This window comes from Tamandua tetradactyla, chromosome 9 (assembly GCF_023851605.1).
Source record: "Tamandua tetradactyla isolate mTamTet1 chromosome 9, mTamTet1.pri, whole genome shotgun sequence".
Classification (NCBI taxonomy): Eukaryota; Metazoa; Chordata; class Mammalia; order Pilosa; family Myrmecophagidae; genus Tamandua; species Tamandua tetradactyla.
The window spans coordinates 24,770,912-24,780,553 of NC_135335.1; the positions used below are offsets into that span (position 1 = coordinate 24,770,912).

General features: G+C 36.6%; 1 pseudogene; it reads left to right on the forward strand.

Moving 5' to 3' along the window:
• Positions 1 to 1,063: 1,063 nt before the first annotated feature.
• LOC143646844 (cytochrome b-c1 complex subunit 2, mitochondrial pseudogene) lies at positions 1,064 to 2,650 on the forward strand (annotated as a pseudogene).
• Positions 2,651 to 9,642: the final 6,992 nt, after the last annotated feature.

Sequence of the window (9,642 nt, forward strand, 5' to 3'; positions counted from 1 at the left end):
GGTATATACACCCATGTATCAAACTCTCTTTAGTAGTTTATTGTTCTTTGAAAATGCAAAGTGCTTCTAAGTTACCTCTGTGCTCACTGCTGACTTCTTGTAGTGGGATGCCAAATAATGCCTGAAGACTGACACTATTCCTTCTCTCCTGCTTGCTCAGCCATCTGCTCTCTGGACAGATACTACGCATTAGCATCCTTTAAACTGGTGAGTGTGGGAGATAAAGAGATAAAATTCAAAACCATCCTTTTATAACTTGTTCATTTCTCATTTTTACCCTTTACAAGTTTATAGGTAACAGAAAATCTTGACTAGGCAATATATCAACAATAATTTGTGGCCCTTCCTTCTTTTCCACACCCTAACAGGGAGTTTAGTTTTGAAGGAAAACAGCCCTACAAAGAAGAGAAGAAAATAAAGGGCAGAAATTTTCCCCAGAGAGAAAAACATCAACTGTTCAAGAATTTGTGAACTGATTCATGAGCTTATTTAATGTAAGTAGGGAATTTGTAAAAAGAAACATTTTAAATATGTAACCTGAATGTTAACTTTCATAATGTTAGTCCTGTTTGTCATATTATTTTAAATCCAAGTCATCATGGTTCTGTAAAAAGCAACCGTTCTACTCTGCTGTTGGGCAAATATCTGGAGAGCAGTCTTATTTCTGGGCAGAACTAGAAGCTTTCTGAAGCCATGCATAACAGCACAATCTCAACTCAGCTTTTAATCTCACCCTCTGTCTCCTCCCTCCCACTGATACCCTGCTGAGGCTTCCAATTCATTAGCAGACCTAAACAAAACCCCCAGTATTCTAGGCTCTCTTCAACTTTCAGACAAATTACTTAATCTAGCTAAGTCCTGGTCTCCCCATCTGTAAAATGGCAAAATGAAGACTAACTACCTCATAGCTCAGGAAGCATTGTAAAGATTAAGTCTGAAAACAAGAAGCATAGTTCATGGAATATTAAAATAAATGTGTTACTTTTTACTATTGAACTTTTCCAATAAGACTCTATTGTCAGTATATAAAAACAGCAAATACAAAAACCAAAAAAGGACCATCTTGCTTTCCTTTAAGCCAGCGGTGACCGAGGGTTGGAGCAATCTTGAACCATGAAGCTGCTAACCAGAGCTGGCTCCTTTTCGAGGTTTTATTCCCTCAAAGTTGCTCCCAAAGTTAAAGCCACAGCTGCCCCTCCAGCAGCGCTTCCACATCCTCAGGATCTTGAGTTTACCAAATTACCAAATGGCTTAGTTATTGCTTCTCTGGAAAACTATGCTCCTACATCAAGAATTGGTTTGTTCATTAAAGCAGGCAGTAGATATGAGGACTCCAACAATTTGGGAACTTCTCATTTGCTGCGTCTTGCATCCAGTTTGATTACAAAAGGAGCTTCATCTTTCAAGATAGCCCATGGAATTGAAGCAGCTGGTGGTAAATTAAGTGTGACTGCAACAAGGGAAAACCTGGCTTACACTGTTGAATGCCGGCGGGATGACATTGAGATTCTTATGGAGATCCTGCTCAATGTCACCACAGCGCCAGAATTTCGTCGCTGGGAAGTCTCTGCCCTTCAGCCTCAACTGAAGATTGACAAAGCTGTGGCTCTTCAGAATCCACAAGCTTGTATCATTGAAAATTTACATGCTGCAGCTTACCAGAATGCCTTGGCTAATTCCTTATATTGTCCTGATTATAGGATTGGAAAAGTGACACCAGAACAGTTACATTACTACGTTCAGAACTATTTTACAAAGTGCAAGAATGGCTTTAATTGGACTTGGTGTGAGTCATCCTGTCCTAAAGCAAGTAGCTGAACAGTTTCTCAACATGAGGGGTGGACTTGGTTTAGCTGGCGCAAAGACCAGATACCGTGGAGGTGAAATTCGAGAACAGAATGAAGATAGTCTTGTCCATGCGGCTTTTGTAGCAGAAAGTTCTGCCACAGGAAGTACAGAAGCCAATGCATTTAGTGTTCTCCAGCATGTCCTTGGTGCTGGACCACATGTCAAGAGGGGCAGCAACTCCACCAGCTCTCTATACCAGGCTATTGCCAAAGCAGTTCAACAGCCATTTGACATTTCCGCTTTTAATGCCAGTTACTCGGATTCTGGACTCTTTGGGATTTATACTGTCTCACAGGCTGCAGTTGCTGGAGATGTTATCAAGGCTGCCTATAACCAAGTAAAAACAATCTCTCAAGGAAACCTTTCCAGTACAGATGTCCAAGTTGCCAAGAACAAGCTGAAAGCTGGATACCTAATGTTGGTACAGTCTTCTGAGGGTTTCTTGGATGAAGTTGGGTCCCAGGCTCTAGCTGCCGGTTTGTATGTGCCGCCAACCACAGTCCTTCAGCAGATTGACTCAGCGGCTGCCACTGATATCATAAATGCAGCAAAGAAGTTTGTATCTGGCAAGAAGTCAATGGCAGCAAGTGGAAATTTGGGGCATACACCTTTGTTGATGAGTTGTAATAATGAAGTACATATTACAGGAGATCAGACATTTTCTCAATCCAGAGCTGCAAACACTTGAAAGTCAAAAGTCTCTAATAAAACATTTATCTTTTTTTCTCAATGAGGTGAGATATAAGGTATAAATGCAGGTAATTATTCCCAGCTGACCTAAAGTAAATAAAATATTGTTTAAATAAAAAAAAAACCCAAAAAAAGGAGATTTCTTCCCAAGGAATAGATATTAATAGCTTTCTGTGCATTACTCTCAGACCAAAAGAATTTAGTAAAATGTTTTGTTTCTCATGCTTTGATTTGTTTCATATTCCTGGAAGAATGCCTCTTAGAAAAGCCAAAATGCTTCCATAACTACATTCAAAAATCAGAGCTACAGAATTTCAAATACAAAAATGATCCAAGAATGGGGTTGCCTCACCCTGAATGTAATTGAGACCCATAAGACCACCAGGCTTTCCTTTGGGAATATCTTCCATTTCCAAAGGGAAATGCTGAAGCAGCTTTGGGTAACAAACTCATGAGTAATACTGTTACCCTAACAGGTAATATTCTCATTGATTAAAATAAACATTCGTAAAGCAACAGAATAAAAACTGAGTATAATCTAGTTTCTCACATACAGCAAGCCCACACCTCCAAAAGGCTTTCTCAGATACAGTTTCCTCTGCTCAGAATGTTATTTCCTTTTATCATTACATAACTGGCTATTTCTCAACCTCAAATCTTGGCTTCTTGTATCTTCCATGATTACACCCTATTAAAAATCACTGAGTGATTTTAAATCACACACACACAATTCACCTGTTATTTTCTTTCATCACTTGGTTTTCACTAAACTGCATCTATCCACTAAAAAAGTAGAATATTTATTAGCTTCTTTATTTCTTCTTGCTATGTCTCCCATTTAAATGGTAAAATTCATGGATGCTTGGGTTAAAGCTGCCCCATTCATCTACATAAACTCATTTAGTGTGTAGTCAATCCATCAAAGTATTTTACAAATAAGCACATGACTGTAATTCTGTTATTTGAAAGGATAACATATTGTTGTTGGTGAGTCCTACTTTTCTGCCAGTTGGTCTCCCCTTTGAGTATTTTAACTTTAAGCAATTTCCAAGAAAAGAAAGTGGAGCCATGGCATGAATTTAGGATAAGCTAACAGATGCTGTATTGACAGCAAATCTGCTCTTTTTCATTTTGACAGACTAATTGTTCTCAGGGTTTTTCAATTACTACTTGAAAAGGACAACCAAAGAAGTGATTGGTGAACACACACACACATACACACACACATATGCATATATGCTATGTAATATAATTATATAGTTTTATGTAGTGTGTATCTATATATGTGTATTTATTTGTGTGTATATATACTTAAATTCAAAACAATAAAAAGATGAAACTACTAATTCTAAACAACAAAGCCTGTGGGACAAGTAAATATAACAGAATAAGATTTGAGAGCAGGTAGAACAAGGCTGTGACAAGTAAAAGTTTTTTTTCTATTCCATAGTTACTTTCTCTCACCTGAACCTTCTAGATCTTGCCCTCAATTTTAATAATGTGAATGAGCATATTGGCCCACCTCAGAGTATTCTGTCTGACTTTAATATCACTGTAAGTGAAAAATTGAAGTACAGAGAACATTTTTGAAAATTTAGTCATTCTATTAAAAAATTCTCTGCACTAGAATTTTTTATGACTTAGGTTTGTATAATAGTTTTTTTTCCAAAGAAAAATATATTCTGAAGATAGATATTTATTTTTCATTTTGGAATAGATTTCTCATACCCAATAGACATTTCAAGTCTTTTCATATGAAAATGTAGCTTAAGGAATGAATTTTGGCAAGCTTCAATCAACTTATATTAATTTATCAAGAATGAAAAATAAGTACTTCATGAAGTGAGGCATCAATTCCTGAAAAAAAAAACACAATATCACATTATCAGAAAAGAACAGTACTGGATTCTCTTTTTAACTATTAGGTTTTAATATTTGCTCATGTATAGTTGGAAAGGAAATGTGCAAAGCATGGAAAGGTAACCTTTTAAACAATCATTTCAGAAATAAACTCAAAATACCTTTTAAACAATCATTTCAGAAATAAACTCAAAATACCAGAGATGATGCATCTCTCAAAGTATAAAGCTTCCCCTTGAATTCAATTCTATATTTAACCTTCACATATATCTCTCTTCTACAACATCATGCCTCTCTCTACTCCTGAATCCCATTCAGTTATGACTCAGTGCTTTATTTACTTCACTGATTGTATTAAGCCCACACAAATCATCATAAAGCTTTAATTTGATCTCTGAAGGTTTTCTCAACTTCCCAGAAATGATAACAATATATTTTAAAATCCTCCCAACTCTAAGTATACATGTTGCAACATCATTATTATTTGCCAAATAAATTACACTACAAATGCAATTCATATCTTCCTGTGCTGACTAGCAGAACTAATCCAGAAAGGGAGGAAAAAAATCAAAAGCATTTTCTTATATTTTCACATAGCATTCAGGATATTGAAAAAGAAAGACTTAGTTGGGCAAATAAAATAAAATAAAAAGATGCTGACCATGCAGATTATAAATCTAGACTTAAAAGTCAGCAGTACACATTGGTAGAAGATGCTTGGTAAAGAGAGATCAGAGAAGGATGAGAATTAACTAATGGACATATGCAATGGTGCTAAATCATTATGTATTTCACTACTATTAAAAGTATTTAGATTAATAAAGAATCCCACTGATAATAATTACAAATTCATGTAATCATAATACAAATCATATAGCCATAGTAACCCTGTGGGGTATAAATTTTTCCTCATTTTACATATGAGAAAAATGAGACCTAAAGACATTAGGTAAGTTGCTCAAGAGCAGGTTTATCTAATGCCACTACCCTCATACTTAATTCCCATGCTTTCCCAAGCAAGATGAATGGCATCAAATTTATGACAAGTATAGACATACTAGGTCTATACTGTACAATAAGGAAGTTCAAGTATTAAAAGTGAGCTGGATGAGGAGTTAAAAAAGGCATTATCATTAGAATCTAGAAGAGGTTTTCAAGGGACAGGGTGGGGATAAGGAACAGAAAGTTAAGGCTTCAAATGTACAGGGTTACTGTTTGGAACAATGGAAGCATTCTGGTAAAGGACAACAGTAATGGTAGTGCCATAGTGAGGGTAATTAACAGCACTAAAATATAAGGCGAAAGTTAGGTTGAATGTATGATAGCAATAAATTTTTTAAAATCCATGGAACTATACTACACAGTGAATCCTAAATTAAACCATGGCTATCATTAATAATACAGCTAGAGGCATGTGTTTTCATCCATGTAGCCAACGTTCCACACTAGTGCAAGGCGTCAGTGGGGTGGTGGCATGTGAGAAACCCATACTTTACAGGTGATTGTTCTAGAAACCCAAAACTTTTCTAATAAAGAAAAAAGGGCATTATAAAGGAAGGGCAAAATGAAGAGGTGTATATATAGGCCAGAGCCTAACACAAGACAATAGGATAAAGGTCAAGCCAAGCATGTAAGACTTCAGGGCAATCAGTAGAGAGCATAGTACTGCACAGAAGAATTAGCTCAGGTTTGAACACTTACAGGCACCCAAAAGTACTTTCAGATTCATTCTAGCTTCCAAGAATATGTAATTTCTTATTGCACATTAGCTTTGTGTGTGTTCCTTTCAAAAGTGGGTGTTTGAAATGGTAACTCTTTTGCAAATTACCAGATAACATAACTAAAATATCACAAGTACTAAAAGACTATGCATAGTGTGTGTATGCTGGTTTAAAAGGAAGTATGCCCCCTAAGAAAAGTCATGTTTTAATATAAATCCCATTTCATAACAGTAGAATAATCCCTATTCAATACTGTATATTTGAAACTGTAATGAGATCATCTCCCTGGTTGATGTGATTTAGCTAAGAATGGTTGTTAAACCGGATTAGGGGATGGCATGTCTCCAGCCATTTCACTGGGTCTTGATTAGTTTCCGAAGTCCTATAAAAGAGGAAACATTTTGGAGAAAGAGATTCAGAGAGATTCAGAGAGAGCAACACTACGAAGCAGAGAGCCCACCAGCCAGCGACCTTTGGAGATGAAGAAAGAAGATTCCTCCCGGGGAGCTTCATGAAATAGGGAGCCAGGAGATAAAGCTAGCAGATGATGCTGTGTTCACCATGTGCCCTTCCAGCTGAGAGAGAAGCCCTGACTGTTCGCCATGTGCCTTCTCACTTGAGAGAGAAACCCTGAACTTCATCGGCCTTCTTGAACCAAGGTATCTTTCCCTAGATGCCTTTGATTGGACATTTCTTTAGACTTGTTTTAATTGGGACATTTTCTCGGCCTTAGAACTGTAAACTAGCAACTCATTAAATTCCCCCTTTTTAAAAGCCATTCCATTTCTGGTATATTGCATTCCAGCAGTTAGCAAACTAGAACAGTGTGGTTTCCATAAACCTAACAGCATTTGCCAAGAATATGCAAAATCAAGTTTTAAATGTCAAAATAAAAGTCAAGATGTTCTACGTTTTCTAAAAATTAAACAGGTAAATAGAATCATTTAAAAAATTGGACATCAATAGCACTTGTAATACTTAAATTCTGAATATGGTAGTCTTCTTTGGCTTGTTAACATGAACTTAAACTATTTTTATGACTACACAAAGGACTCTCATTACCACTGCAGAATGTAAGTAAATAGGGCTTTTAATCTAATAAATGATATATTCAGAGTTACTTTAAGACATGTAGGTGATCATTTACCGATTCAGTATCATAAAAGACCTATTAAAAACTGAATTATGCTGCTATAATCATGCACTCTCTCTATATGGCCAGAAAGAGAACAGAAGAAAGTGGTGCATTGTTATTATGAAAAAAAGGATTGGTAAGAAGAGAGAACACTACATTGACAACAAAAGAGCAAATTGTCTACTTCTTTTAAACACACCTTTCAAAGGAAGCTGTTAAAGATTTTTCTACACAAAACAAGATCCAGGGCTGCACATATTGCTAAAATATATTTTTTATGAGGTCACTTACACAACAGTACACAATTGTAGATCATGAGGTAAAAAGCCTTCAAGCAGAAAGGCTATAAAATTATGATATATAAGTCTATAAACATGGAATTTCAATCTACTTTCAATATAAGAGACCTATGACTCTAAGAGTGTGGTATTGAATAAGATAAGGGAAAGTCTTACAGATACAAGAATGCAAAAATAAGTCACAGAACCAAGAGATTACAATATGCAATTTGTATCTTCATTATGTAACATTAAGAAGTCAATGAAATGAATTTCTTTAAGGAAGAAATTATCTCTCTTTTCCGAAAAGTAAATGTTTAGCAGATAGAATGATTGTCTCTTTTGGCTATTAACACAATTAAATACTCACAGTACAGTAGGAAAAGCAAGAATGTATCTCTTCCTGTGCTAAAATTCCCCAACCCTCCTCAAGATCATATTTACCTTTCTGCAGTCAGACACTGTGTCCTTTACTTCGTTTGCTATCTCCCATTATAGCTGGCCTGATCTCAGAATACTGCTAGGCATTGAATAAGTACTTGGACAAATTGACTTTACTAATTCTCAAGATTGGAATCCAAATACATTATCTTAAGTCCTCTTAGTGGACAATGCTTCAAAGGAGACAAATACTGTGAGGTGTTTGAAAGAATGCATGTTGATGTTCTTCCTAAAAGATATACAAATCTTTATATTATAATATTACATCTTTGATTCTGGACCTCATGGTCCAGTCCTTAGAATATGAAAGGGGAGGAGGCAAAAGTGAGCTAGAGCCTGGCAGGAGATTGCTGGGGAATAACCAAGCCAAATATTTCAGACTCATGAAGGGAAAACTGGTGAACTAGATAGTCACTAAATGTACAAACAGCATCCCTCCCTGAAGCATGGCTATTTAAGAATGGAGGTGTCATCTACAACACTTATTACCTCCATTACCTCACACAGGTAGGTGAGGAAGGGTTAAACATGAGCTAGAGATGGGAACTTAAAGGGCAGCTCTTGTCTTGATGTGGAGAAGGAAGGAGGAATGAATATATGAACAAATAAGTGGATGAGGCAAATTACATCTCTATGATGTGCAGTTTTCTCTCTTGGCCGCTGGAGGAAACACTAATTCTCAAGTTTAGCTTTATTGTTAGTCAACTCAGAAAAGACAGTAGAACTGGAATTATCAACATGGAGCAGGTAAACATTTGGGGCCAGACTGATGAAGAACCCTCACTGCAGGCTGAGGCTAGGAATGCTGCAGAATCCAATCTAAGCACTTTGGAAGTAAGCAGATTTTTTAACCATTTTTTTTAACACGGGCAGGCACTGGGAATCGAACCTAGGTCCTCCAGCATGGCAGGCAAGCATTCTTGCCTGCTGAGCCACCGTGGTCTGCCCAGCATATTTTTATCATAGTAAAATGTCCTATTAAAGCAGAGAGGAATATAAACTATGAGATTAAGCAGTGTATAAAATATCAAATAGTATGCCCACATAAATCATTCTTTTACATTGTCTTTGAACCAGACTATCAGATTTAGACAATGGTACCAGAAATGTATTGACATTGAAGGGTGATGTGTTTTGGAGAAGTGCTTCTTCCTAGTTACACTGCTGCAAACTCTTTCTGGCTCTGTTACTTTCCTGTTTTCCGCTTTATACACATTAAATGAATGTGAGTGTATTTTACATATAACTATAAAGAAATGAGACCAATTTTACAAACCATTATAAGAAAGCAGCCTCATTTTGCAAGTATATTTCATACAGCTGCAATCATTTTATTTTGGAGGTTATGTGAGGCACAATCAACTGAAAATGTCACTGTAGTGAAGTGAGATGTCTACTTTTTTTATGAGGCTGTTTGAGTGGCATCAATACACACTTTTTTTTACATTAAAAGTTACTTTTATTTTATGCCCATGCTTCTAAACTTAAATAAAACTCCAATGAATGCCACTACCAACAATTTTAATAAGGAGTTCGGTATCTTACTTTGATATATTGATTTGCAGTTTCATGTTTTAAAAACAAAGGGTGGCGCGTTGGGCGCCGCGTCCTTTCGGTGCCGGCGGCGCGACCCTCCCGGCTGCCCGCGCTCGCACCCGGCCCTGCAGCC